At 48.5% G+C, this 25,168-nt stretch overlaps 1 protein-coding gene across 3 annotated transcripts in view; it reads right to left on the bottom strand.

Annotated features, from left to right (window-relative positions):
* AFG3L2 (AFG3 like matrix AAA peptidase subunit 2) overlaps positions 1-25,168 on the bottom strand; it is a 1,716,771-nt gene that overhangs the window by 603,964 nt on the left and 1,087,639 nt on the right. The window lies entirely within an intron of this gene.

The raw sequence follows: 25,168 nt of genomic DNA, 5'->3' as shown, positions 1-25,168 counted from the left end.
AACCTCACAAAGGACTGATGAGGCTGCCAAATAGGGACGTGTAGGTACGCATCCTTCAGATCCAGGGAGCACATCTAGTCTCACCTGCCATAGTGTCTCCGCAATAAGTGTTGGCGTAACCATCTTGAACGTTTGAAGTGGGAGGGAAAGGTTCGGGTGGAAACATTCAACACAACTCTCAGGCCAGCCTGGTTCTTCGTGTGTATGGTGAAAATCCTGGAGTAGAAGCCCATGCCCCGCTGGGAGGCTGGGACTTCTTCCACTGCCCGGCTATCTACGAGCGATCGAATTTCCGCCAACAAAGTTGCTGTCCCAATCTGAGGGAGCAGAAGGGATGAGAGAGGAGACGGAGGAACCGGTAGGTGGTAACCCATGGACACTACGGATAGAATCCAGGGGTCTGCGAACCTCATGCGTCAAAAATGTGCGTGAAGGGCAAGCCTGCCACCCCACCGGACACACGTGGACCCAGAGGGGAATGTCATGCCTTTTTTCCCCTCTGAGGCTGGTGCTGAGGAGGGGGAATGAAAGAACCCCTTATTCTCTGCCTTCTGTAGCTTGTGGCGTTGCTGACTAGGAGAACGGTCCGGCTGCCTGGACCTTCGTTCCTGGAAGCCGTGGAACCCTCCGAAAGTCCACCCCTTGTCGGAAATGCTGATGCGTCTGGCTGTAAGTTTTGGGCATGGACTTTGTGGGAATAGATAAGGATTCCACAGTCTAGGAACTGTTCTTCTTATAAAGCTCCTCATTGTGGTGGAATGAAAGAGGTTTCCACCCTTGAATGGAAGGTCCAATATGCATTCCTGGACGTCCAGGTTAAACTTTGTCGCCCGCAGCCAGGCTCATGTCTGTGGCAATGGTACAGCCTGAGGTGTCAATATGAGCAATAGTGGACTCCATGATGTCTTGAGCCACCATTTGTGCTTCTGCCAGCCCTGCCTTGAAACATGTCTGACTGGGCACCAGAAGTTCTTGAAGGAAGTCCGCTATTTCCTGCCAAAGCCTTTGATTAACGGCTGCAAGCATGGGGTCTGCATTAGACTGACGAAGGTGTGGTGAGGCGTTGGAATAAACCTTTTTTCCATACTCCTCCAAGATCGTTTCCTCCTTGCCTAGAAGCTCGAAGACGAGGTAGCCGAGGACGACTGAGGCTTGGAGAAGAGTGAGGCCACAGCAATCACTGAAGAGTGTGGCTGAGGATGTGCCGACAGCAAGAGTGGATCCCCCTCCAGTTACCTGTATTTGGCGTCGAGACGCCAGTTGGTAGGCTGTGCCGAATGGGGTCTAAGCCATCCCTTTTTGGCCAAGGCGACTATGTCCTTTTGCATCAGGATCACTGTTCTGGCCACCATGGGGCATAGAGTGAGGAACTCGGCCAGCACCCCCGCCTCAGGTTGTTCACCTCGCCCTCCTGGTGGATCATAAGCGCCTCAACCAATTTGTCATTGGTGAGAAATTCCAGCAGCAGGGCCATCTTATACCACAGCTCACTGTCGTATCTTGCCAGGATCGCAAGTGCATTAGCTGCCTTAACTGTCACTGCCGCCGAGTAGATCACTTTCCTACCCACGGCGTCCAACTTCTTCCCCTCGCTGTCCTGGGGCACAGAGGCTGAAGATGAGGGATTAGAAGACAACTTCTTTGCTGCCGTCAAGACCACCAGGTCCTGGGAATGCTGCGACCGTAGGCACTTGGTTGCAGACAGTGGCACCCAGTACTTCTTTTCCAGCCTGTACCTCTTCGCCGGGGCTGAGGCCGGGTTTCTCATCAGGGCCAGGCCCGCATCACAAACATTGTCCAGGAGAGGCACTGCTAGAATGGTCTTCCTCTTGGTCTCACATTGTTGGTAAAGGAAACCTTCCTTCTTGGTCCCTTCTGGCGTCAGCTGGAAGACCTCAGATGTGCGGGCGACCATGGCAAAACAACCCCACTTCATCCGGGGAAGAAGCCCTAAGCGGCGGAGAAATGCTGCCATTGTTGTCCATGTCCGTAGCCGCTGTGTCTGTCCCCATACCCTTAGGAGGGGAGGGCATGATGTGCAGCGGTTGATGAGGCGGCGTAGGGTGCAGTTTTCTCTTCTTCGCCAGCGGCAGGCCCGGTGCCACCGGGGCTGGTGCCGGGGCTGCCGTCTGCATCCTCTTCTGGATCTCTGACACCAGTGTGTGGAGAGTTGAAAGGATGTCCAGCGATGCGTCCTTGGGACATGTTGGGGTGGAGGGGTAGGCTTGGTGGGCCCAGACCCCACCATCAGCGTCACTCCCGCCGTCGTCATCCCTTTCGTGTTTCTGCCGTTGTCGTCCTCTGCGTTTCTGCCTTCATCGTCATTCCCCATGTCCTACGGGACTGTATCAATGGATACCAGGTCCTCCCCGTCTGAGGAAGAAATATCTGTGCCCTGGAACTCGGTTGAGGACTCCACACCCCAAACCCCACCCCCCCCTTGTTCGCATCCTGAGGGGTTGGTCTCAGGCTTAGGGTTGGAATCCTCTTCTCCAGTGTTTTCTCCACCGGCTTGGCCGAGGCCTCCGGAGGAGGGCCACTCAAGGCACCGTCGGGGTCTCTTGGACTGGTTCAGCCCCTTTCGCCTTCAAGAGGGCGAACGCCACCAGTTCGATGGTTGAGGAGGACTTCGCCTGGACCAACTGGGCCCTTCAGGGGCAGGTCGGACACCTTTCCCTCCGCCTTGGTCTTCTCCGGCTTCTTCCGCAGTTTCCCTGGGTTAGCCGATTTGTTCTTCGAAGAGGAGCTGGAGCGATGACTGGAGATGGAGGCAGACGGTGAAGATGAACGCGCCCTGCCAGTCGTGGGACCCGCTTGCGGGGCGACCCTGACAGAAACAGACTTGCGTGCTTGGCCTGGTCTTCTGCCCCCATGGATGCCTCGACCTCAAAGGACTTAGACGGCTGGTCCTGGGTGAGGCATGCCCCTGTTTGCCGCACGGTGTAGAGGCTTTGACGTTGAGCCACGCCACCAACCTACTGTGACGATCCTTGACAGTGCGCTTGGAGAAACCAAGACAGATTTCACAATCTGCTTCCCTGTGGCCTGGATGGAGACAGCAGGAGGCACTGGGATTGTTTATCCTCCACAAACACGTTCCTCAATCCGCAGCTGGAGAAGAGCTTGAAAAGGGAGCCTCCCTCCTCCTCCTCCTACATGGTCCGGCGTGCAGTATAGGCCCAAAGGCCTTCAGAATCTTCGACAAAACTCTCCACAATTCTTACTCTTGAGGGGTGTTGAAAGACGCCGACAAACGGATCCCCGCTTGCCGGGCAAAGGAGTGAAAGAGCACATGGGCTCTGTTTGACAAAAATAGGAACTTTTATTGAAAAAGCACGAAAACATAGAAAAGCTCTCAGAGCAAAACATGAGGACTCCCAACACTTGAACGTGTGGTAAAAAATCTGAAGATGGCTGCCAGAAGAGGGGCTTAAGGAGCAGGCAGTCATTGGCTGGAGACAGTATGACTCAGAGCTCAGTGTTTGGTTTAAAGGAGAAAGTTTTTAAGTGAAAGGGATTTTTTTAAAATCTTTAACAAGGATTCCCGGCTTGACGACGGGGAATATTCATGAGCATGTGAATCCATGGCAGACCCCATGCTGGAGAACTAACTTTAAAAGTGCGAGTCTGGAGAAAACTTGGTACCAGATGGGGCAAAATTGTTAAGAATGAATACCTACAAGTATTGCCCAAGCCAAGAGAGACTAAAATCAAGGCAAATACAATCCAGAAGATATTTCCAACGGCAGAAGGGGGCTAATCAAAGGTCCACAAGTTGCGAAATTTGTTGCCCATACTTTGTCCAACATACAGTAAAAGCTGGTATAAATTCACATTTCCAAAGTCAAGGGAGAAGCAGAATAAGACACTATCCTTGTAAATATTTGGCTACGCGTGCAGTGGAGCAACAAGATTGGCAAAAAGGCTACACTTCTGAAAAAGGATATTCAGAGGGAGAGGAGCATTATTTACAGAAGAGTATTCGAGAATGCCACTATTAATATTGTTGTGGGCTGGCTGTATGACCAGCGCGCTTGGGTTTTGTCCAGTTTAAAGCTCTACCCAATTATTGACGACAGCTGCAAAACCATGCTGAGCAGAGACTCTCCCTCTTGTCTCTAACAAATGATACTATCAACTGGTTGCTCCCTTGTCTAATGCACTAGTCAAGAAGTATATATATATATATAGACACTAATATCACAGTTAAACTTAAATAAAGTATCTATTAGTGGTGCTTATTCAGCCACTTATTAGTTGTGCTTATTCAGCCACTTATTAGTTGCGTTTATTCAGCCGACAAGTGTTTCGACCTCTGGTCGTTCTCAAGGATTACAATATGCTCTTAATATCTGCTTGTAGTTCCTCTTCAATACCCGCTTATGGGGGAGAATATGAATAATGCTCCCCGGTGATGGATTTGCTTGTCCCCTAAAGGACTGCTTTTAATTCAAATAGCTTGGATAGATCCAGATCAATTAATTTGTCTGTTCATCTATTTGGGGATAAATCCCTTCAAAGAAGATAATAAACCAGGTCTCCTGTTAGGAATCACCTTTGGCCTGCCGCGAGCGAGTTCTCCGACAATAAAATCCATCACCGGGGGAGGGAGGGGACATTCATATTCTCCCCCATCAGTGGGAGGAACTAAAAGCAGATATTAAGCACATTTTGTGGCTGAATAAGCGCAACTAATAAATACTTTATATATGTTTAACTGTGATATTAGTGATATTAGTGTCAATATATATACTTCTTGACTTCTTGACTAGCGCATTAGCCCAGGGAGAAGAGTTGCTAAGAGTTTTGAAACTGCAAACTATTGAATACTGTGAAGATGTTTGTTAACCCTTTGTCAGTTGATCTTAACCACAAAAGCACTGGCTGTGAAACTTAGTTCGGGCAGGGGTGTATATCCAGATGGCAAACCTTTGGAGGAGTAGAGCTGGCATGGTAGTAAACCAGGTGAAAGTTGAAGAAGTGCTACAAAGTGGTCCTGAGAAAGACAATCTAGGTTGTTTATGGTTTTAAAGGAAGAACTGTGTAAAGCAGTTACAAAGAAGTTGCATTTCTTTAGAACTTAGCAGTTGTGGCAAATCATCCGGACTAAGACAATTATTGTTGCTATTGATGAACTGAGAAAACAGTCCTTTATCAAAGGAGGATAAATCATATACTTGTTCAAGGAAGGGGAAGAGCCTTCTATATTCTTTGTTGAAGTGTTGGAACTTTCTGTTGACAAGTTGAAGTTGCAAAGAACTGCGTTGGAACTTGATATGATTTGATATGATTGTTTATTTATATAGCGCCTATACACAATGTGTTTCAAAGCGCTTCAAGGCAAGGGAGGGAACAAGGGAAAATACAACCAAATTCTTACAGGCCATGAACAGTAAGGATGTGAAATTAACTATCGTACTCGGCCTGACGACATTTCAGATAGTGCAAGAGCTAAGACATAGATAAGGAAGGGAGGGGGAGAGTGGGAAGGAAATGGAAACAGACAGGCGACTACCGTACTAGGCCTGACGACATTGCTGGTAGAGCCGGAGAAAAACAAAAGGTGAGGGAGAGGGGTGCAGTAAAGGAGGGGAGGAACAAAACAAGCGACTATCATACTAGGCCTGGCGACATTTCAGATAGTGCTGGAAGGGTGGTGGGGAGGAAAAAAACAGTAATGGGAGGGTGGAGGAAACAGACGAGGTTGCTATCATATTGGGTCCAGGGACAATTCTGATAGAGTAAGTGCATAGAAGAAAGTAAGGGGAGGAGATAGTAAAAGGGATAAGAGAAAGGAGGAGAGAACAGAGAGTAAGCAGTCAAAAAGAGTGGAAAAGCAAGAGTGGAGAGCGAATACAATTGCAGAAGTCAGTAGTAACACAATGTTGCAAGCCAGGATACAAGATGAAGATGGGAACAGCATGATTCAGGGCCACCATGAGTCAAGATGCAAAGGAAGTCCAGCATGAGAGTTGAGAAAGAGTCATGCACCGTGAATGAATGAAGTCCATAAAAGTCAAATCCAGCATTGGCCACAAGACAGTGATGGTGAAGGAAGGCACCAGGTGGGCGTGGCTTGCTAAGTGGTGAAAAAGAGCAGGAAGCAGGAAGGCACCAGGTGGGTGGGGCTTGCTATGTGGTGAAAAAGAGCGGCAAGCAGGAAGGCACCAGTTGGGCGGGGCTTAGGCCAGATGACCTAGATCCACTTGCACCTGCTCCCCATCTGCAAAGGAAAAGAAGCTGGAGGGCTCCTTAAGTAGGGAAACAGTGGCAAGCAGGAAGGCACCAGGTGGGCATGGCTTGCTAAGTGGTGAAAAAGAGTGGGAAGCAGGAAGGCACCAGGTGGGTGGGGCTTGCTAAGTGGTGAAAAAGAGCGGGAAGCAGGAAGGCACCAGGTGTGCGTGGCTTGCTAAGTGGTGGAAAAGAGCGGGAAGCAGGAAGGCACCAGGTGGGCGGGGCTTGCTAAGTGGTGAAAAAGAGCTGCAGGCAGGAAGGCACCAGGTGGGCGGGGCTTGCTAAGTGGTGAAAAAGACCCTATATTGAACCAATGAGGGTGTACTCCATATTCAGATACAATATAGTAGAGGTTTGAGGGCAGTCTCTCGTCCGATACCTCAAACCAGCCTCTTCCTGTAGGGGGATTGATGGGGTACTTACTCCTTGACAAATTTAGGGAACTTTTTAGGAAAGAATTCTCAGTAACTTCCAGGGCGTTTGCCTTTCTATCTCCCCACACCTCCGTCCTGTAGAGCGCTGCTTGCTTAGCCTGCCGATTATAGATATTAATGGCTGGTTTGACTGCCCCTTTACCATGCTCTCTCATGAATTTGATAGTTGTCAAACTGTATCTAGCAAGAGTGCTATTAGATTTTTCTAATTGATTATCACAGTTACTGTCCTCTGTACATCTAATTCCCAAATAATCAAATTAACTTACTTGTTCAATGGGGCAATTATCAATTTGTAAACTTATTTGGATGCATTTCCTTCTTGGTGGTTTGAACACCATTAACTTAGTTTGATTATGTTAACCGTCAAACCCTCATCTATATAAAACCAGCTGTTGCCTGTAGCTTTGCTCGCACAAATTTTGGGATTTGGTACAATGCTGGTTCTCCCTTCAGGTGCTAGGATTACCAGAGAGTTAGGTGAGCTCACTCTGGAACAGGCCACATAAAACTGCACATGCGAGAAGCAGCTTTCCCTTAGGCCAATCCCTGGTATCTTTAAAGTCAGCCCTTGAGATTTGTTGATGGTCATGGCGAAACAAACCTTTACGCGGAACTGAAGTCTTTTAAATTCAAACGGATATTCTGAAGGTATAAGAGGTATTCGTGGTATGTACACGGGCTCCTTCTGGCCAGAACCAGTTAGCACCGTAGTCTCAATCACATTTCTGTGGGGAGCTTTCACTCGCAATCTGGTGCCATGACAGAGTTTAGGTGGGTTGAGGTTCTGCAATAATATCACAAGTGCTCCCACTTTGACAAGAGGTTTGGGTTCGGGAAGATCCGCAGGATTTAAAGTGTTCAAGAACTCAACAGGGTTGTGGACTGTGTCACCACTTTGCACCACTGAGCTTACAGATTTGTACTCCATTTGGACTCCTCCGAAATAATGAATAAGTATCTTATTGATTACGGCAGCCATGCTGTTGGTTTGGCGGTGAAATGGCACGCTCACATAACTGTTCTGTAGATTTCTCCATTAGATTTCTTATGTCAGGGTATATTTTGGACGTGAGGTCTACTAGGGAATTGGCGACTGTGCCTAGGTCGGAAGGGATGACAAATTTGCTCCCAAATACAGGATTACTCTCTTTAAACAATTTTAAGTAGCAGTTCGAAAACTTACTTTATAATGAAGATTTAAAATTCACTCGCCTTTTTCACCTATTTTAACTAGATTTTTGGAAAACGGTAAAACACTTTTTTTGAAGAAGTATCTAAATACCAATTTTCACATCTAACATCATTGTTTTTTGCGAGTGGTGATATTAAAAAAAAGAATCACCAACACCCCCTTGTTGCTCCTTTAGGGACGGAATTTCCAAAAATCCTTCCTTAGTGGGTTGCTTACGTCATGAAAAGAATGTGCCTTCCAAATGTTATGTTCGTAGGTTAAACGGTTTGAGCTGGGCGTTGAGTCAGTCAATCAAGTCAGCGAATATATCCATCATTTTATTTAGATTTTATTTAGACAAGCTGGTTTTTGTGAGATCACCACCATATATCAGCAAACAAAGGGATTGGGAATTTGCCTGTGCGTATTTGTTGGGGCATCAGTATGAATGGTTAAAGGGCCTCAACATCGCGATTAATATACAAGTTAAAAATGGTTGGGGGCAGGGAGGTGCTGTTGCGCTGGTAGAAAATGGCAGCCTGAGTGCCGTGCTCCGGACTGGGACAATCCTAAACATGTAAATAACTGTCTGCTTGCAGTGGATTCCCATTCATCTCACCATCTCCTGTGTGCGGACCTATGCGGCATACTCCTGCCGAGTTGCAAGACCCATAATCCTGCCATCGCAGCGTTACAGCCACGAGAACAACCAGCGCGGGACTCGCTGGGCTCTCCCCGCACGGCAGCTCTGTGAGATACGGCTCAGCCGACTGCTGTGTCCTGGGGTGCCGCAGGAGGGGGAGTGGCATCCTAGCCCTGAGCACAATCTAAGCGGCCATCCCACGGCCTGAACTCTCTTGAGAAGCCTGCGCAGGGCTGGGTGGCGAGCCCACTCTGCAGCTACGGGGGAGGCCGGAAGACTGCTGTGCCCCTGCCGGCCTGTGACCTGGCCCCGCGGGCCGTGGATATCCCCGCGGATGAACTCAGCGGGGGGCGCACATGCGACTGGAGGAGTGCGGCCTCCTGAGGTCCCCGTACCGTTGTGCCAGTTCCCACTCCCCCTTTTTGCCTGAGGCTATGCCCCTTCCCTCGGGGGCTGAAAACAAGGTAGAAGTCAGGGGGTATGCGGCGGTGGTTGGGGCGGGTTCACCCCCAGACTTGCTGCAGGATTGGCGATGTGCAGGGTGCATTGCCACTTAAAACCACATACAACACAGTGGGAAGCCGCTGCAGCGATTTATTCAACCCTTACTGAAGCTGGGTGGAACTGTTCCCACTAATTTTTGGCAAACACCAGCAGCTAACTACCTAGAACTGTGGAGCCAAGGTCTCCCGCCTTGCATTACGTACTCCTGTGCTGACACCTGATGTCTGCAGGTGCTGGTCTGGCACTGGCCCCAGCGCCGGCCGTGCACACATCGGTCACCTGGGGGCCCTGCCGTTGGAAGTTATACTGTCGTAGTGCTCCATCTGTGTAGTCCCCTGCCATAACTGCAGCGGGTGTGGTTTGACAGAACTTGTAAAGCCGGCAACCGGAGCGAACCAACTAACAGGCAAGTCAAAGACACATCCTCTGCTGAGACACACTCATCAACCTCAAATAGCATCGGGTCCATAACTCTCCTGGTAGTATCCGGTACAACTCTGTAGGAGACCTGAACAGCTTATTCTTGGGCACCCTGCTGTGCACTGCTTTGCAACGGAACTTCGGCACCACTTGTCACCCACGCTTACCCTTTTTTTTCTTCAGAACACTCACCAGCTGGCACCATGACCAAAGGAGCGGGGGCTGGGAACAAACAAAGCTCTCTGACTATGTTCACGAAAACGCCATCTAGACCAACTGCCGAGGCACCGGAGGAGCCGCCCGTCATGTTGACTCCTCTGACCTCTGATGAGTCAAAGAAGATGTTCGAGTATATCCGTGAAGGGTTCACCACCCTACACAACAAACTCGATGACATGAACGGCACCATCTCATCCATAAAAGCACACATTGAGAAGACCGATGGCCGGGTGACCGAGGATGAAACAAGGTTGGGTGCCGCCAAGGACAATCTCTGCTCCCTGTGGGCTACGGTCTCCTCCCTATCCAGTCGGATGCTTGCTGTGGAAAGGAAGAATGACGATCTCAAATCTCGGTCAAGGCACAATAACTTACGCATAGTGGGGGTGCCCGAGGACATCATCAAGGAGCCCATGGAAGATTATGTGGAGCGCATGCTCCTAATGCTTCTGAGTCACCAAAACTCTCCCCCCAGTTTGCAGTGGAAACAGCCCATCGATCCCTCTCCGCGAAGCCCAGACCTGGCACGCCTCCACGCCCCATCATAGCCAGGATCTTAGATTTTCAGGATTGTGATGCCGTCCTGAGGGCAGCTAGAGTCAAGGGGGAGCTGCAAGAATCCATCTGTACCCGGATTTCTCTGTGGCAGTGCAACAGGAACGCAAATCCTTTTTGGCAGTCAAAAAGAGACTCCGAGACCTGGGAGTTAAATACTCCATGCTGTTCCCAGCTAAACTAAGAATCGAACACTCCAATCAGACATTCTCCTTTACGATTCCCGAAGAGGCCTCAAAATTCATTGATGAACACTTCCCTGGCTGACTCGTCTCCCCCTGCCTTAGCATTGCTTATTGCTCTGTTTATGCTAACTCGGCTCTCATCTTGTAGTGGGCCCCATGGGGCCGTTCACGTAAGTTACTGTTGCGTTTCACAGGAATATTATTGTAGTTGAAGTTGTTTTCTTCAATTGGTCTATAGATCCTCGACCCACATGTTCCTTACCAGAGGCACTGATTATATTTTTTTTAAAAAAATTATTGTACTAATTTTATTTCAACAAACAATACAAACCAAACTTGCAGTGCATACAATAACATTATAAACATACATCTCTGCAACATGTCCACTGCTTCTCCCCTTACCTCCCCCTTTACGAGCCTATTCCCTGCCGTGTTCTGGTTCTGCTTCTTGTGATAAGGATTCCTCCTCCATGTCTTCCATTGGGTCTCGTGGTGACCCAAATAGCTCTGCTATCAATTGTTTCCAGGCTATTAGGGTCTCAGCTTCTTCCTCCGCCCCCAACCTTACTTGCATCCTGCCATATCACAGTTTCCGCTTCGGGCCATTTCTGTAGATCTTTCCACCATACTTCTATTCTGGCATGCCTTCCACCCCATAGCAATTCTCCTCTTTGCAAGCGCATACGCCAAGTCCTTTAATTTACTCACATGCTTGAGTTTATGCCATCTCGGGAACCCTCCTATCAAACAACCCCACATCGTATCTACTACAATGTTAATACCTTTTTCAGCCAACTTGTGAGTCACCTCGCCCCAAAAACGCTCAATGGCCGGGCACGACCAAAACATGTGCACTATTTCGGCATTTTCCTCATCACGTTTGGGGCATGCTTGTCGTTCCACACTTTTAAATTTGGCTATTCTCTGGGGCGTCATATACGCCCTGTGTGTTACGTACAATTATATTTGTTGCAGTCTTGCATTTCTCGACACTTTTTGGTGGTACCTTTGGGCTCGTTCCCACATCCCATCACTCATTGGGTCTCCTACTTCCTCTTCCCAGTCCCGTCTCAACTGCGCCACCTCCTTCCCCACTTTGGACATCATCATCTCATATATTCTAGATATCTCGTGTCCCCCCTCTGCAATGTCCTATATTGTATCAATAGTAGTGTCCGGTTCTTCTGCTAGTGCTACTTCGGACCATGTCTCCCTAATTTTCCGCATCACCCTGTGGTATGTAATATACTGGCCCATATTTAACCCAGTTTCTTCCACCAATATCGCAAAATCCCTTATGTCCCCCTCCTGCCATATTAATCGCCCATGGTTGCTATTCCCACCGGTTATCAGTGTTTCCTGATCATCATCATCAATTGCTTGTCTTTGCCGGTCAACGCCACTAGTGGTACCTGCGGGGAACACAGGAATTAATTCACCATCAGCTGACAGGCCCTGCGCCATATCCTCCACCCTAGTACCATCACCTTTGGGCGCCCTCCCATGTCTGCCTTAGGCAGCCACATCCATTTCCTTTAGGAAGTATGGGGCACAGTCCTGTCGGAACAGCCTAGATTCGAGGTTGACTCCTCAGAGAACCACCTGGCTACATATTGCAACTGACTTGCTATATAGTAAATTCCGTGGTTCGGCAATTTTATTCCCCCTTTTTCATATGAATTTTGCAGCTTCCAAAGGGCTACCCTATTCCTCGTCCCATGCCAAAGGAAGTCCCTGCACATGTTCTCTATCTTGTCAAAGGGCCGTCTTGTTATAAGATACGGGATATTACCAAAATAATGCAAGAGTCTCGGTAGGACCACCATTTTCAACATTGCCCCTCGACCCATCATCGCTAGAGGTAGTTTCAACCAGAACTTCATACTATTTCCAATTTTTCTGATCGCCTCCTCTGTATTATATTGGTGTTCCTCCTCTACCGTATGACATACGTCTATTCCAAGGTATCGGAACGTGCGCACAGCCCATGGTATCTGTAGTACCGGTAGCTGTTCCAACGGGGTCCCTTTGTACCTGCCGAATGGAAATATGCTAGATATTTGGGGGTTCACGGCTATACCAGACAGCTTTGCATATCTCTCCAGCACTTCCAGAATGTACTGGAGGTTTTCTTCTAGGTGCCTTAAGTACAGCAACATGTCATCCGCATACAGAGAGATCAGATGCGGTTCCCCTCCTACAGCAATGCCTATCGGGTCATACTGTTGCCTCAGTTATATGGTCAAGGGTTCCAGGGCAAGAATATACAACATAGGAGACCACGGGCATCCTTGCCTAGTACCTCTCTGAGCTGCCACCTCTCTGATATTACCGAGCCTGTTTAGCCAACGGAGCGCTATATAGCATTTTAGCCGACCGTAAGTACCCAGGCCCTATCCCATAACCCGCCAGGGCCACCATCAGCTACGGCCATTTGACCGAATCAAAGGTCTTTATTGCGTCTAGCGATACAATTGCCAGTTCGCCTTCATCCTCATTTGCATATTCAACAACGCAGTGGCCTCGCCTGAGATTGTTGGATATGTTCCTGTTCGGGACATAGCCAGTCAGATCGGGATGTATTAATTTAGCAATAACCCTCTTCATTCTGTTTTCCAATACAGCCATCAATATTTTGCTGTCTTGGTTAAGCATTGACAGGGGTCTCTATGATCCACAGTTGTGTCCGGGTTTATTAGGTTTGGGCAGTGGTATTACTGTCGCTTCTCTGAGGGACTCTGGCAGCCTACCCACTTCATACGCTTCATTCAACATTTCTAAAAGCGGAGGGAGCACTTCATCTTTATATGTTTTATAAAATTGGCTTGGGAGTCCATCAGGTCCTGGGGTCTTACTAGTAAGCAACTGTCGCACTACTACTTCCAACTCCTCTAAGATAATCGGGGCATCCAGCTCCTCCCGCTCTTAGGCACTAATCTGCAGCAGTCCTATATCTTCTAGTGTTTCCGCTATTTTTGTGCAGTCACTGTCCTCATCATCGGCACTGATTAAACTTGGTCTAGAACTGCAAACATCCTTATACACCCCCAAGTTCCGGAGCATTACTGCCAGGCCAGCTACCAGGCCCCAGGCGTTGATGCCGTTGATCTGGTTGTTGTTATGGTTGTGCTGGGTTATCATTCCTCTGTTTGGGGGAGGGAAGTGGGTGGGGGGAGGCAGGGGGGAGTTATGTTAAAAAAGTCTTGACGACCGCAAGAGATGTTACGCATATTGCAATGTCTGACCATAGCCCTACTGGTACAGTAAGATATCCTCAGCTGTGGAGTCGTTATTGGCCGCCACTACACCGTGCAAGAGTTCATTCAACATCTCCACACAAATGGCGGATAATGACTTAACGTTCATGAGCTGGAACGTACGGGTTTGGGCAATCATAAAAGGATGCGGCAGATACAACTTCATGCCGAACGGCACAACGTTAAAATCTTATGTTTACAGGAGACCCATGCCCGTTCTGATCAATGTGAGGGGTTTGCTAAATGGTGGAGGCCCCAGAGGTACTACACCAACTATTCCACCCAAAGAAGGGGTGTGCTAACCCTAATACACAGAAGCCTTAAATTCACGTGCAGTCACTCACGGGTAGATCCACAGGGGAGATATGTATTGATCCTAGGCATGCTGCAAAATAAAGAGGTAGCCATACTAAACATCTACGGCCCCAGTGTTGATGATCCTGACTTTTACCTGCACTTGGCCTCTCTGTTGGAGAGTTTCTCCCTGGTCCCGATCCTATGGGGGGGGGGGATTACAATAGTATACTAGACATCAACCTAGATAGATCAGGCTCCAGACCCCACCAGCTCTCCAAAGCGGCCCATTCTATCCTGACAATACTCCCTCGCTTATCGATTGTGGATGCAAGGCGTCTCATGTACCCTGACTCGAAAACGTACTCCTTCTACTCCTCAGTGCATGATTCACATTCCAAGATTGACAGGTGGCTCATGTCGGACATATCGATTAGGAACCTAACCCATCTATCGATTCTTCCTAGAACTCTTTCTGACCACTCTCCAGTAGTCATCTCCCTAAACTGGGGTCAGGACCACAATAGCCCTAAACTGTGGAAAATGAGGCCTTACTGCCTGCTGGATCCGGTCTTTAACACTGAGCTTGAATCCTCCGTCGAGGAATTCTTTGAGTTCAATGCTAACTCTGCTTCATCACAATCTGTCCTCTGGGAATCCTTTAAAGCATTCATCAGGGGTATTACCATCTCCAAGGGAAGCGGTATCCTGAAGGGGATCCGATCAGATATCACGAGAAGCAAGACGACCCTGGCTACCCTTGAGGCCCAATACGCTGCAGATCACTCTCCTGAGACCCTGGGGTCAGAGCTCAACACATTTCGTGAGCTTGCCGAACGGGAGGCTAAGTTCTTAGAGACGGTCCCCATCTGGTCAGGAAATATGGTGAGGGAGAACGACCAGGCCGAATGTTAGCTAGGCTGCTACGCCGAGAATTTGGCGCCCTCAACATACCTGCAGTAGTGAGACCCGATTGAACACTGGCTACAACACCACAAGACATTAATTTGGAGTTTCTAGCATTCTATAGTTCCCTATACTCAAAAGCTGATAGCGTCCAGGTACCAGAGATTGACGCCTATCTAGAGAGCCTCCCTCTCTCTGTCCTTTCCACCGACACCAGTATCTCCCTTGAGAAGCCGTTCACACCCGAAGAACTTTCAGAGGCCATTGATTCACTAGCATCAGGCAAGGCCCCTGGTCCGGATGGCCTTCCCATTGAATTTTATAAAAAATTTAAATCCCTGCTGACCCCACATCTAATAGCTCTATGGGAGGAGGCATGCAAAAGGGGTGTACTCCCTCCCACACTCCGGGAGGCAATGATAACAGTCCCACTTAAACCTTGAAAACCCCCACCCAATGTGGCTCGTACCAACCTCTTTCACTAATCAACTGTGATGTTAAAATCTACGCCAAATTACTAGCCATGCGACTATCCTCATTCATGCCCCACATCATTCATCTGGATCAGGTGGGATTCATCCTAGGCCGTTCTACCTCCCTGAACCTGAGACGCCTATTCAATGTGATCAGCAGGATTGACTCAAAAGTGCAAGCAGTGGCCGCCACTTTAGATATGCAGAAAGCATATGACTCAGTATCCTGGCAATACCTGTAGTGTATTCTTAAAAAATGCAAATTCTGTCCCAACTTCAGATCCTAGGTCAAGCTTCTCTACACTAGTCCATCGGCTAGAGTGCGCACGGAAGACAGATGCTCCCCTACCTCCAGATAGCCAGAGGAACGCGACAGGGTTGTCCCTTCTTCCCGCTCATATTGGCCATAGCTATGGAACCATTTGCCGACATGATACATCAATCACATGCCCATAGAGGCCTGCGAACTACAGGCCAGTCCGACATTGTCTCCCTGTACTAAGTTGAATTTAGAAATGTGCCTAATAGTGTGCCCTGGTTGAATTTAGAAGTGTGCCTAATAACGTGCCCTGGTGAATTTAACACTGTCCCTAATATCCTCTCTGTGCAAAGTTGAAGTTACAAGTGTGCCTAATAGCATGCCCTAGCCCTGGTGAATTTAGAATTGTGCCTAATATCCTCTCTGTGCAAAGTTTAATTTAGAAGTGTGCCTAATAGCGTGCCCTGGTGAATTTAGAATTGTGCCTAATATCCTCTCTGTGCAAAGTTTGAAGTTAGAAGCGTGAATTTAGAATTTTGCCTAATATCCTCTCTGTGTAAAGCTGATTTTAGAATTATGCCTAATATCCTCTCTGTGTAAAGTTGAATTTAGAAGTCTGCCTAATATCCTCTCTGTGTAAAGTTGAATTTAGAAGTCTGCCTAATATCCTCTCTGTGTAAAGTTGCATTTAGAAGTGTGCCTAATATCCTCTCTGTGTCAAGTCGAATTTAGAATTGTGCCTAATAGCGTGCACTGGTTGAACTGACTAGTGTACCTAATAGCCTCTCTGTGCAAAGTTGAACTGAGAAGTGTGCCTAATAGCGTGTCGTAGTTGAATTTGAAGTGTGCCTAATAGTGTGCCCTGGTGAATTTAGATTTGTGCCTAATATCTTCTCTGTGCAAAGTTGAAGTTAGAAGTGTGGCTCATAGCGTGCTCTAGTTGAACTGAAAGTGTCCTTAATATCCTCTCTGTGCAAAGTTTAATTTAGAAGCGTACCAAGTAGCTTGCCCTAGTTCAACTGACTAGTATGCCGTAATAGCCTCTCTGTACAAAGTTGAATTTAGAAGTGTGCCTAATAGCGTGCCCTGGTTGAATTTAGAAGGGCGCCCAATAGTCCACTCTGGTTGAATTTAGAACAGTGCCTAATTTCCACTCTTTGTAAAGTTGAATTTAAAAGTGTACCTAATTAGCCTCTCTGTGCAAAACTTGAAGTTGAAGCGTGCCTAAATATCGCTTCTGTGCAAAGCTTAATTTAGAAGTGTGCCTAATATCTCTGTGTAATGTAGAATTTAGAAGTGTGCCTAATAGTCTAATATCCCCTCTGTGCAAAAGTGAATTTAGAAGTGCCTAAATATCCCCTCTGTCCAAAGTTGAATTTAGAAGTGTCTCTAATATCCTCTCTGTGCAAAGCTAAATTTAGAAGTAGACCTAATAGCGCACCTTGCCCGAATTTAGAAGTGTGCCTAATAACGTGCCCTAGTTGAATTCAGAAGTGTCCCTAATACCCTCTCTGTGCAAATTGAACTTAGAAGTGTGCCTAATATCCTCTCGGTGTACATAATATCCTTCTCTGTCTCAAAGTCTGCCCATTAGCGTTGAGCTATTAGTTAATATAGAAGCAGTCCTAATATCCTATCTGTACAAAACTCAAATTTAGAAGTGGGCGTAATAGCGCACCTTGCTTGAATCTAGATGTGTGCCTAATAGCATGCCGGAATGAATTTAGAACTACAGTTAGAAAGTCCTCCTAAATTGCACTTAAAAGTCCCCCTAAAAGCATACCTGTGGCGTTGCTACATTCAATTTATCCCTAATAGCTTACCTATATTGCAGCTGGCTAGAAGAAAGTCTACCCAACAGCGTAACTGTGCTGTAGTTGCAACTAAATATGCCGCCTAACAGCATATCCTAAGGTGTAGCTACACTTCAAAACGGCCTAATATCTGCAGCCTAGTTAAAATTGTACACTCAAATCTAGAATAAGTGAATAATATCACCATGCTTAGTGGAGCCCAGAAACCAAGACTAATCTCACCCAGTGATATAGCCGAACTTATAAAGTCCAACTTAAAGTATAAATTGCACCGGAAACTACATCCAATAGCACGTACTAACCATGAGTGTACCCAATCCACCAGGGTCGGCCGGAAAATGATGACCACCATGGACCGCCTCCGCTCTCCGGTCAGCCTTGCCTCCTGTCCCCACTTCCCAAATCATCCCACCCTCCTTCACATCCCCTTCCCATCACCTTTCCAAACACCAAGCCAGAGGGGCACGATGGCGAGCCAACCACCCTAAAACCACTGCTCCACTGAACCCCACCACCGACCATCCTACGTTGATCATGCCCGCTCCCCTCACTAACATACCGGGCACACCCTGCCCTGCAATCATGCACCCCCCGCTTTTCCCACTAACCCCCACCATCATCCCCCCTACCACACCTTCCCTACAAACCGCATGATCCCTCTCCCCCTCTGACCTCCCCTACCCTCTCGCACACACCAATCGCAGCAGAGACACTAAAGAGGAAACATACCTGGTCCCCCTCAATCTCTCAGCACTCATCGCCTCCCCTGTCTCGACCCACCACCGCATTCCCCCAATCACCACCATCCCCCCTTACTTCACCCTTCCTGAAATCCCTCTCCCTCGATGTCAAACCCAATCACCCTAACACACGCATCCATCCACTCCCTCCCGAAACCCGCCAACTTTTCTGCTCACCCACTTTTCCCATCGATCATCAACCACCGCACCCCTCTCCCTCTCCAGTTTCCACCCCCCCTCCTCCCCAACGCCCTCTGCTGCAGCTCCGACACCAACCTCACCTACCGAAGTGAATTGCATCCTATTTAATGCCCGATCCGTAGCAAAAAACAGACACAGCATCTTTGACCTCCTCGCCTCTGACAAACCAGACCTGGTTTTCATCACCGAAACTTGGTTCTCCGACGACTTCGCCCAAATCGCCAATGAAGCCTCCCCCCTGACCCCCCGAACTACTCCCTCATCCCACTGAACTGTCCCTCTAGAGGAGGGGGGAATAGCATTAGTCTTCAAGTCTCACTTCCACGCCTCAATCATCGACAATCAACCTTCCATTCCTTCCTGCAAATCACTCCTCGTTAAACTATCCCTCTCCCCGTCATTCTCACACAGCTTCCTACTAATCTACAGACCCCCTGGCTATGATAGACAATTCTCAAACAACCTCTGCGACTTTATTGCCAACCTTCAACTAAACCATTCCAACCTCACCCTTCTTGGAGATTACAACATATGGTTCGATATCCCCACCAACCCTATGAGTGTCTCTGGTTGACGGTCTAGACGCGATTAACCTCCAACCCCACATAAACGGCCCGACTCACTATAAAGGACACACTCTTGATGCCATATTTAGCTCCCACAACCGGATACCTCTAAACCCCCCCACCCCTATCATCTGGTCCGATCACTTCATTGTTTCTTTCTCAATTCGCTCACCCAACCCACTTCCCGTACTCGAACCTGAACCTCTGAATCTACGTAAATGCTGGAAAAAACTAAGAATCGTTCCTGACCTAGCCGACGCACTCCTCCAGTCTCCTCCACCTACCTGCCAACGCAATAAACAACTAACCCCTAACGCCTTTGACTCATGGCTCAACACCTCACTAATGCGGCTCACACCCTCTTACAAACCATCAGCCCGCCGTGGCCTGTTCCCTAGATGGTTCACACCTGATTTGAAGACCCCTAAACAACTATATAAATACCTAGAACGCAAATGGCAGAAAGACAAAACCCAAGAGAGCAGAGCCTCCTTGGCCCAACACCTTCATCAGTACACGGCCGAAATCCGGAAAGCAAAAAAAGCCCACTACAACTCCCGAATCCTAAACTGCAAAAACCCCAGCAAAGAACTTCACAAAATCATCACCGAATTCACCAAACCGGCATGCACTACCACCGCCCCGACCCCCACAATCACTGTGCGACTCACTCTCTCTCCACTTTTACGCCACGGCTCTCGAAAGAACAAATGCGCTAACCACCAAACTGGCTCTCTTACATCCAACAGGCAACCCTCCCTCATACTGGCCAACCCACCGCCTGCGACCACTGCGCAACCAACGTTCGACTCCTTTATTCCATTATCACCCGACCAATTTCTCAAACTTCTCTCTGCCTGCAAACCATCCGGGTCTCCGCTAGACCCTTGCCCGGCCACAACCCTCAAAGAAATGTTCGCTTCTACCTGCGCAGGGGAACACGCAAGATCCATCATAAATGACTCCCTTTCCTCAGGTATTTTTCCCGACGCTTTCAAAACGGTTCATGTCAAACCTCTAATAAAAAAAACCTTCCCTCGACCCTCTAGAGCCCAAAAACTACTGCCCCATCTCAAGCACCAGGTTCCTTGCCAAACTCATTGACCAAACCGCCTACTCCCAACTAAATGCCTTTGTCGAAGCCAACAATCTCCTAGACCCCGCACAATCAGGTTTCAGAGCCCGAGACGGAACAGAAACCACCCTAACCTGAATCTGGGATGACCTTAAAATCACAGCAGACTCAGCGGGATGCGCTGCATTAATCCTTCTTGACCTATCCGCTGCCTTCGACACAATCACTCAATCCTCCTTGACCGCCTCCACTCCTTAGGAATTCGTGGAACCGCTCTCAAATGGATAGCTTCATTCCTCAAAGATAGGTACCAAATAACGCTACTCTCCACCTATTCCTCCCAAGCCCGACCATTCGACACGGGAGTCACACAAGGAGCATGCCTATCTGCCCTCCTGTTAAATTTCTACTTGATCACCCTCCCACCAATAATTCGTTCACACAACATCCTGTGTTACGACTATGCTGATGACACTCAACTAATTCTAAAACTGAACTCAAAACCCAACTGCCGACCTGACCTCGCCTCCTGCCCCCTCGACAGAGAGCTCTGGATGACCCAAAGCCACCTCTTGTTAAACCCCTCCAAAACTGAAATCATGGTATGTGGCAACTCTGAACTTCTTGCACACCCACAACCTTGGCCATCTGCCATGGGCAACTCACCCACTCCCTCTAACTCAGTAAAAAACCTTCGATGCACCCTTGACTCTGACCTAACACACTCGCACCAAGTCAACAACGTCTCAAAGTCCTGCCACTACCACCTTAAAACTCTTAGGCACATCTTTCCATATCTCTCCTTTCCCAACAGACTCTCGGTGGTCCAATCAATTTTTATATCAAGACTGGACTACGCTAACCCCCTCTATCTCGCTTACCAACTGAATAAACTTCAAAGAGCACAAAACGCTGCAGCCAAACTGCTACTAGCGCTCGGCCCGAGAGACCACATCTCCCCAGCCCTTAAAACTCTGCACTGGCTTCCAGTTGCCGGAAGGGTGACTTTCAAAACCTTATGCATTTCTCATCGAGCATTGAATAAAACCGGACCTCAATATCTTCAAGACAAGCTAAAACCCTATCACCCTCCACGTACTCTAAGATCAAGCTCAGCCGGCCCCCTAGTCATACCTAAAACAACCTCAGTCAGGTTAGGTGGATCATCCTTCTCAGCCTTGGCCCCCACGCTGTGGAACGCACTCTCTCTCCACATCCGCCTAACTGAAGATCTAATGTCTTTCCGCAAACTACTGAAAACTTCCCCTAAAACCAACACGTAGGCAAACTGACCCAAACTGAATAACAGCATCTCAATGATACCAACCCAATAAACTACTAGATCTTGAATAACAATAAGACAAATAACAATACAACATCAAGATCCATGCGAGAAATCGACAACTAATAACCACCAATATAAACTAAAAGGACAAACAGAATAGAACAAGTAGATCAAAGCAGTGAAGTGGATAAAAGTATAAATCGTACAAAAACAGTAATGAGGTTTAAATTAATTAAATGGATGTAATGAGAGCAATGGACAAAATGGGCAAAATGAATAAAGACAATAGGATGGAAAGGTGAATACAAGAGACTGATGAGTACACAGACAGGTGACACCGACTGTATGCGTGCATGGCTTAAATGGAAAGTACAGAATAGACAATTCAAGTACATGGGACGGGTGTAGTGCATGAAACATATAGAGAGCACGAAACGGATCCAGGGCGTATGACAATTGTCATGGCCAGAATCGATAATGCATGATGAATGAACGAAATGAATGGAGCAGATGAAATCGTTACAATGGATGAAGCGCGTGGAACAGATGAGTGCACTGAGCAGATAAATGCGTTGAGCAGATGAGTGTATAGAACGGATGAGTGTGTAGAGCAAATGGGGTGTAGAGCGGATGGGGTGTAGAGCGGATGGGTGTGTAGAGCGGACAAGTGTGTAGAACGCAGGAGTGCATAGAGCAGATGAATGTGGAGCAGAGCAGAGGAGTGTATAGAGCGGATGATAGCGTATGAGCGAACGACTTTGTAGAGCAGATGAGTGCGTGGAAAGAATGAGTGCATAGAGCGGATGAGCGGGGAGATGATGAGTGCGCAGAGCGGAAGAGGGCCCAGAGCGGAAGAGGGCCCAGAGCGGAAGAGGGCCCAGAGCGGAAGAGGGCCCAGAGCGGAAGAGGGCCCAGAGCGGAAGAGGGCCCAGAGCGGAAGAGGGCCCAGAGCGGAAGAGGGCCCAGAGCGGAAGAGTGTATAGAGCGGCGGAGTATGTAAGAACAGAGGAGTATGTAGAGTGGATGAATGCGTAAAACAGACTAGTGGGTAGAGCGGACGAGTGCATGAGAGCAGAGAGGTGCATGAGAGCAGAGAGGGGCGTAGAGCGGGTGAGGGCGTAGAGTGGGTGAGGGCGTAGAGCGGGTGAGGGCGTAGAGCGGGTGAGGGCGTAGAGCGGGTGAGGGCGTAGGGCGGACGAGGGCGTAGGGCGGACGAGGGCGTAGGGCGGACGAGTGCGTAGAGCGGACGGAACAGGTGACGTATGTGGATGGAATGGGTGACGTATGTGGATGGAATGGGTGACGTATGTGGATCGAAAGGGTGACGTATGTGGATCGAACGGGTGAAATATTTGGAAGGTACTTGTGTAACATGTGAAAGGTACCGGGAAGTATGTGGATGGTACAGGTGAAATACATTGGATGGAGTACATAAAACAACTTAGAAATATACAAAAGGGATCAGAGTACATGGAACAGATTCGAATGCATTGAACAGTTTGGAGTGCGTGGAGCGGACCAGAGTGCGTGGAGCGGTCCAGAGTGCGTGGAGCGGTCCAGAGTGCGTGGAGCGGTCCAGAGTGCGTGGAGCGGACCAGAGTGCATAGAATTGCGCAACTTACATGGAATGGTTTGGAGTGCATGGAACGTTTGAAAGAGCATGCAACCAATCATATCATATCACCACGCTTACCCTCTTCTTTACACCACCATTCAACTAGAACACAGAGATACTATGACACCATTCGTTATAGCTGTTCTCATACCAACATCTACCTCATACTCCCCATCACTCTAACTAAATACTGCTGTTTATACACCCCCAGCCCGGCGTTCTTCTCAGGCCTAACGCAGCCACAATCGGACTGGATAAATCCTGCCAGAACTAACACATGATCTCTCAACCACCACAACCACCGCTAAGAAGCAGCTATTACACGAATGCCACACCACCTGCACACATAGCCGGTGCTCACACGCACCTTTGACTCTCTCTACTCTCTCTACTGACTTGAACTTCGGTTCCCAAGAGCGTTCAACCTACCAGCACCTTCAGACCATACCAATGGTACATTATGCGCAATATAAATGCAAAGTAACATAACATAACTATATGCTGACGATGCCCTGCTTTATATCCGCTCCCCAGACACCAATCTTGCCCCAATTCTGCAGGATGTGATCCAGTTTGGACATATATCCGGATTGAAGGTGAACTGCTCTAAATCGGTGCTGTTCCCGCTCACCGTCTGTACGTTCCCCCCTCCTGACCTAATGGGGTTAAAATGGTCCCAGTCCAAGTTAACTTACCTCAGGATAGTGGTTTCCCGTAACTCTGCAACGCTGCGTGAGGACAACTACCTGAACTACCTTACAAACCAGGCCATTAAAACCACGAGCTAGGATAGAGTCCCGATCTCCTTAGCAGGTCGTATAGGGATACTTAAGATGGTGGTTTTACCCCAACTCCTCTATCGATTCACTAACCTACCCCTGTGGCCAGGTGACGACTTCTTCCAATAGTTACTTCGCATAACCAACACCTTCTTGTGGCACTCCGGTGCAGTCCGCCTTAAACTGACAACATTGACTGCCCCCATGGAATACGGTGGATTCGGCGCCCCAGACTTCCTCAGGTACTGGCTGGTAGCGCAATCCCAATTTGCGTCCCACTGGTTTAACACCACTGACCCCCCCCCCCTCACGTTAGGCTGGAGAAACTGGCTGTCAGCGATCGTAATATCTGCTCCCTCATTCTCAAACCCTCTCTGACGGACCCCGGTTCGGCGGATCCGGTTACTACCACATCCCTGTCCCTGTCTAAAATCTGGAAACTAGTAAACACACCCCATCCCTTCCATGGGGACCTTCCGCTATGGAATTTCCTCCCAGAGGTCCCGCGCGTCCCACAATCCATTGTTTCTCGATAGGCCGACGCAGGCTTCTTAGCGCTCCGAGATGTCTACGTACAGAGTAACTTTCTTGAATGGTCAGACCTCCCATTCGCCCTTAGGAGAAGACCATCAGCATGGCTACAGTACTCCTCTCTCCTGAAGTACCTCAGGTCTAAATATCCTGACTTCCCTACACTACCACCTGATGAACCCCTAATTGCTGAACTGTGCACCTTTGACTCCTCGAAGGGGAAGGTGTCCAGACTTTACACCATGCTACAGGCCAGAGCTGCACCCCACTTTACCGCTCTGAGACACAAGTGGGAGGAAGACCTTGAGGTGGAAATGACCGATGAGCGCTGGTCCCGTATGTGCACGCACCCACAAAGTATCCTTTAATTCTCGATTTAAATTAATACAATTTAAGGTGCTGCACAGATATCATCACACCCCGAGCAGGCTTCATCACATGTTCAACGAGCTCTCCCCCGTCTGCCCTAAATGTGGCTCTGATCAGGCTTCATATATTCATATGATTTGGTCCTGCCCATGATTGACACAGTTCTGGTCAGAAATATGTTCCACATTGTCTACTATACTGGACCACACTATAGTCCCTTCCCTAGTACGCTGCCTGTTTCACGACTTTCTTCAAATAGGGCGGGACTCCAGGAGGTTGGCTGGCCTTTGCATGCTGTTAGCAGTACGCTTCATTTTGATTAACTGGCTCCGGCCTAGAGCACCCTCGTACACACAGTGGCTCAGAGCTGTCTCCTGGGCGTCAGATACAGAAGAGGCATGGGGCACGCTACAACATCCCCACTCGAGACCAAGAGGCATTTGGCGGAAGTTTCGCACTTATATGTCCACCATGATCTCGGACTTGGACACTGTGTCTTCCGTCCCTACACCTTCCTCTCCGGCCGCCACCCCGTGAACAGAGACTGCTGTTTCCCCCATATCTTTTACTGCCTGGACCCTGACCCAATCCAGTCAATGAATTATTCGCTAAATACCAGTATTGTCGCTTATGGTA

Source organism: Ambystoma mexicanum, chromosome 5q, assembly GCF_040938575.1.
Source record: "Ambystoma mexicanum isolate Mex_15411 chromosome 5q, UKY_AmexF1_1, whole genome shotgun sequence".
Classification (NCBI taxonomy): domain Eukaryota; kingdom Metazoa; phylum Chordata; class Amphibia; order Caudata; family Ambystomatidae; genus Ambystoma; species Ambystoma mexicanum.
Note: the sequence above shows the minus strand (reverse complement) of the source record. Positions and strands in the feature narration are given on the sequence as shown.